The sequence below is a fragment of the Equus quagga genome, chromosome 16, assembly GCF_021613505.1.
Source record: "Equus quagga isolate Etosha38 chromosome 16, UCLA_HA_Equagga_1.0, whole genome shotgun sequence".
In the NCBI taxonomy this organism is placed as follows: Eukaryota; Metazoa; Chordata; class Mammalia; order Perissodactyla; family Equidae; genus Equus; species Equus quagga.
In genome coordinates, this window is record NC_060282.1 from 17377737 (window position 1) to 17383736 (window position 6000).

Consider the following 6000-nt stretch of genomic DNA (forward strand, 5'->3'; position numbering starts at 1 on the left):
GACCACGCAGATGAGTGAAACGCTGTCGGAATGTCAGAGCCACAAGGGAGACAGAAGCTGGGTGCTGGGTACCCTCTTGGAGCAGAGCTGCCATTTCCACCCTGGCCTGCCTTCCTCCTATTCCACGAGAGAAATGTCCATTTCGATCTGTTTAAGCCACTGTTTTTAGTGTCTATTACATGCAGCCAAACCAACATCATAACTAATATATGAATACCTTAATACAGGAATATAACTTATCAATAACAATAGTAATGCGGTATATAACTTTTAAAAACTTAGAGATTTCACTTCTAGGGTATTGAATTTTAGATCAAAGTCAAAAGTTTATCTTATATAAACAAATAGGTGAACTGGAACAACCTAAAAAGCACCATGTCACACAGTCCATTTAGTTTTAACAGTGACCATGAGAGGACAGGGAGGAGAACGGGACACCGAACTAAGTAAAGAGGAGAAACAGGGCTCGCACCTTCTAGCAGCCTTTCCTGTCCAATCTTCCTCATCAGAACCATGGAACACAGAAAGCAATTTGTGCAACTCTTTCTCAATTCTCCCGGGGAGGTGCCTAACTAGTACCATTCACAACGCATAGCAGAGACAATACTTAATCCTGTCATGGAAGCCTGGCTGAGAAAGGCAGGGAGTGTCTTGATTAATTGAATATTCTAATTAACTGAATGTTTTCACTTTCTTAATCTTAAATTTAAGTTTCCTCATTTGTAAAAAACACGGACAATAACAGTACCCACCTTATAGTTGGGAGGGTTAAATGAAACAATGCGTGGGCAATGCTTAGCACAGGGCCTGGCGTGTGCTAAGTGTTCCATAAGAGCCCACTGCTATCTTTAGTATCGTCACCACTGATGAAAATAATAAGAATAACGTTTTCACATATTGAGGTACATGGAGAAGCCATTCTGGTTTGAATCTGATTCAGCCTAAAACTTGTTTTTCCTAGAGCAGCCTGACGTATGGCCCACTGAACATGCATTGCACATCTGCTTCAAACATTTTCGCAGAGCAGAGAGTGCACTCCTTAAAGACAGGGAGGAATGTCTCCCCTTCTCTGATGCCAACACCAGTACTTTTCTGAAGATAAGGTTTTTTTCTCAGAGAACCAAGGTCAAGTTGACCGCTATGTATGCACTAAACTGCAGCAAAACATCTTGTGACTTTGAGGGGGAAAACTGTATTCCTGTCATGCTTGATGCACATTCTTTGTTCTGAAACAGTATACAACCACGCTGCAGACCACACTTCTCTGAGGTGCTTTCTTCCCTGGTGGAGATAGCGCATCTGGGCTAGTCCTCAGCTCAATAAATACCACTCTATCTTTCTTATCTATAGATTGGCTATTGATTCTTTGTGTTGACATCACCATCATCATTATCATGCCTAGATTACTGATTTTAAAAAGAATATAAAATAGGGGCCGGCCCCATGGCCGAGTGGTTAAGTTCATGCACTCTGCTTCAGCGGCCCGGGGCTTCTCTGGTTTGGATCCTGGGCATGCACATGGCACCACTCGTCAGGTCGTGTTGAGGTGGCGTCCCATAGAGCACAACGAGAGGCACTCACAGCTAGAATATACAACAGTGTACGCGGGGCTTTGGGGAGAAGAAAAAAAAATACATATATATATATATATAATAGCAGATAAGGCTGCTCATAATCATTATTCACCTGTTTCTGAGCACTCAGGAATTCTTCTAGAATTTTGCCATACCTTGTGGAAGCAGCACGGTATTAAGTTGAAATATATAAAACTATATATATTCAATTGTATTTGGCCTATTCAGATGGCAATTTCATGTGGTTCATCTGAATAAATGAAAAAAGCATGGGCATTTGTTACGGACAGAATGTTGCATCCCCCTAAAATTCATATGTTGAAATCCTAACCCCCAACGTGATAGCATTATGAGGTGGGGCCTTTGGGAAATAATCAGGTCATGAGGGTAGAGCCCTTATGAATGGGATTAGCGCCCTTCTAAAAGAGGCCTCAGAGAGCTCTGTCATGCTCTTTCTGCCATGTGAAGATATGAGAAGCTGACAGTCTGCAACCTGGAAGGGGGCCCTCACAATCACTCCACCATGCTAGTACCCTGATGTGGGACTTCTAGCCTCTAGAGCTTGAGGAATAAATGTTTGTGGCTAAAACCACCCAGGTTAGGGCATTTCGTTGTAAAAGCCCCAGTGGACTAAGACAGCGTCAAAGCCAGATTGCTCTGTGTTGTATGCCCATTCCGTGTGTGACAAAGGACAATGAGTAAGTTGCTTCACCTCTCTCTGTCTCAGTTTTGTCAGCTAGAAAATGGGATTGGTTTCCTTTCCCTTCGGGATCCTTGCTGTGAAAACTCATCATCATCAAGGACTACACAAAACGTGCTGGTGGCTTGTGCTTGTCGATTCAGACATTTTCTCTCCAGCTGTGGAGTCCTGGGGACAAAAAACATCTGCTTAGGCCTCTAGCTCAGATGGCTTTTCCTCCATCACCATTCTGCATATGGGCTCATAGGGCAGGACTGCCTGAGCAGCAATGCCCCCCACGGAACAGGAAAAGATGCGGCCAGACTGAGAACAGAGAAGGCAGGGCAGGATGGCGGGGAGGTGGGGCTTTAGAAACATCAGCTGCTGTGATTTCAGAGACCAAGACTAGGCAGTGGGATTTAGTGGAAGAGGAGAAAGGAGGGCATTGGATGAGCCCATCCGGGTTCAAATCCTGGCTCCATTGCTTATTAGCTATAGAGTCTTCACCAACCTCCCTTGATATCCACCTCACTGGGCTGCTGTGAGAGTCAATGTGACTGAGTAGAAAAATAGCAAGGTGTACCATCAATTTATAAGCAGTTTGTGGGGGTGGGGGGAATTGCAGGAGGACAGTACCACATTAATCATACACCTCGGTTATAAGATACAACCCAAGTCCAACATGTGGACCAAAACATGAACCTTAGAATCTAAAAACATGGCAATTTCTGTTGGCTATGGGGGGTGGGAGGTGAGAGAAGGGCTTAGGGAGAAGGACCAGCAGCTCTTGCTGCAACCTGAAGAGTCTTTCCTCGGTCAGAAGTTTTCCTCTTTTTCCTGTTTCCTGCAAGCCCATCTACCCTCCAAGGACTCAGACAGAAATGCTGCTTCTCTCCCCAGCCACAAATGTTGCCTTCTGCCATGTGGCACAAATGTCCCCTGCCTGCAGTTAGCAGCCAGCCCCGAGAGCCAAGATCCCATAGCTTCCCACACCTACAAGCGAGGTAATATGAGCCACCAGGCATTGTGCACAGGTGGCAGCTGCCGGGAGCAGGGGCCAGTGAGGTGGCAGGGTGCACACAAAGGGGCAGGAAGCGGCTGGCTTATTTCAGATCAGCCATGAAAAAGCCTCCACAGGGCGACCTGGAGCCCTCAGTTCTGGAAACACCCTGACTTTACCCAGAAGTCATAGGACCTGAGGCACAGGGAGGTAAACAAACTGGTCAGGCTGTTTCACAACCCCACGCCTTCTTTCTTCTGCTGCCTGGCCCAGCGCATCTTGTCAGACATGGGGAAATGGAGCCCCAAAGGGATGAATTGACTTGCCCAAGGCCTCACAGCAAATCAATGGCATCCAGCAAGGGGCTTGATCTTTCAAGTCTCAGCCCAAGGGTCAAGTGAAGCCATTCCTGGTAGCAGCAGCATCAGGAGATCTGACCTCTGCCCCTGCGTATTCCATAAGGCCTTCTCCTGCCCTCTACCCCACTCCAGATCCACCCCACTGCTTGCATTTGTTGACATGCCTGGCCCTCTACAAGAGGATAATCCTCGTACCCATTAGGATGGCTACTATAAAAACAAAACAAAACAAAAACTAGAAAATAAAAAGTGTTGGCAAGGATACGATGAAATTAGAACCCTTGTCTGCTATTGGCAAGAATGTAAAAGGACAAACCACTGCAGAGAACAGTATGGATCTTCCTCAAAAAATTAAAAATAGAATTAGCATATGATCCAGGAATACCACTTCTGGGGATGTATCCAAAAAAATTGAAAGCAGGGTCTCAAAGAGGTATTTGTACACCCACGTTAGTAGCAGCACTATTTACAATAGCCAAGAGGTGGAAGCAACCCAAATGTCGATCGATGGATAACGGATAAACAAAACGTGGTATATACAAACAATGTAATATTATTCAGCCTTACGAAAGAAGGAAATCCTGTCACATGCTACAACGTGGATGAAACTTCAGGACATTATGCTAAGTGAGATTAGCCGGTCACAGAAAGCACATACTACATAATTTCACTCATATGAGGTAGCCAAAGCAGTCAAACTCCTAGAAAGAGAAAGCAGAAGGGTGGTTGCCAGTTCTAGGGGGAGTGGGAAATGGGGAGCTATTTTTTAACGGGTACAGAGTTTCAGTTTCACACGATGAGAAAGTTCTGGAGATCTACTGCACAACAACGTGCATATACTTAACACTGCTGAACTGCACACTTACAAATGGCTCAGTTGGTAAATTGTATGTGTTTTCTACAACGATTAAAAATTTTTGAAAAAAAGAGTACAATCCCTTAGCAGCGGGCACCTTGCCCAATCTGTCTTTTGTCCCCAGTCCCTGGAAGAGTACCTGACATTTGAGTTTGCTGAATGAGTAAATGAATGAAGATTACCTTGTGTAAAGCTGTATTATGAAATCACAAAATCCCGGAGTAGGAAAAGACCCCAAAAGTCAATCAGGATATCTTCCTTTACAAAGCTTGAATATTCTCTACACAACGGAGCCCTGCTAAGTGGTTGCCCAGGCTCACCATGAAGTCTCCTTGCCCAACTCTGACTCCCCAACAAAGCCACCATGTCACTATCTCTTGTCCCAACACTTGGGGCCACAGAGCCAGTCTAATCTTGTTTCTTCATAACAGCCCAGCATAACTCTCAGAATACTTGATTTCTCAGTTGATCTGAACTACAACCCCCTGGGGCTAGAGGGCACAGCCATCAATTTATAGGAAGCAGCAGAGTCATAGGAGGATTCAAGGACTGGCCCGAGGTCAATCACAAGTCGATCAATACCAGCACCATCTCCTCAGTTGCCTGGCCTGTCACTCGCTGTACTGCCTTGCAAGAGTCCTGATGGGGCCTTACTCTGGTGGAATTGGGGTGAGCCCCAGGGCTGGGTAGTGAGTAAAAATGACATCCATGGACCCCACGAAGGAGAACTGCAACCAGCACAGTTACACAGAGGCCCAGGCTCAGACACGGACCTGCAGGTAGGATTTGGTGCTCTGAGGTCACTGTCTTGATATTCTTCATAATTTTGTCTTTGAATCTATGTTTTGTAAATGAGGTTCAATGGGACAATGTCACATGTGCCAGGTCTTAGAGCCTCTACTCATGTGTGTCCCTCCCGCTGAGTCCCTGCCTCCCCAGGACAGATTTTCGTCCACATGCTCACCATCCCCAGGGCAGACAAAGCCCCGGGCGTTTGTGAGGGTCTACACCCACCCCATGATTATCCCTGTGCATGAGACAACATGGCATTATAATAAATAAAAAAACACCATGACAGGTTGAAAGAGAGAGTATGAAAGACAGAAAGGACTTATTTTCTGATTTTTGAACGAGGGCCTTGCATTTTCACTTTGCATTGGGCCCTGCAAATTATGCAGCCAGCCCTGCCCAAAGACATGGGGTTTAGCGTTCCCCAGGCTCTGGACCTCGAGCAGAGGCAGCTCCTCCAGCCACTGCCTTGCTATGGCAGGTCCCCTCGAGGGCGAGCACCTTCATGACAGCTGTGGGACATAGGCTATACCCACAGGAAGCTTTGCAAGTAGAGACCCTGTGCAACTGCTCTTGAAGCAGAGACCAGGTTCTACAATTGACAATTGTCATACGCCTCCTGGACATTTCTACTCTACATGAAGAGTAGGTGCAAAGCAAGTCCTCTCTGCAGGGAAGCCCAGCCTGGACCACTAAAGGAAAGAAGGAAGTCCAAGGAAGAGACGAGGCAGATGATCCCAGGT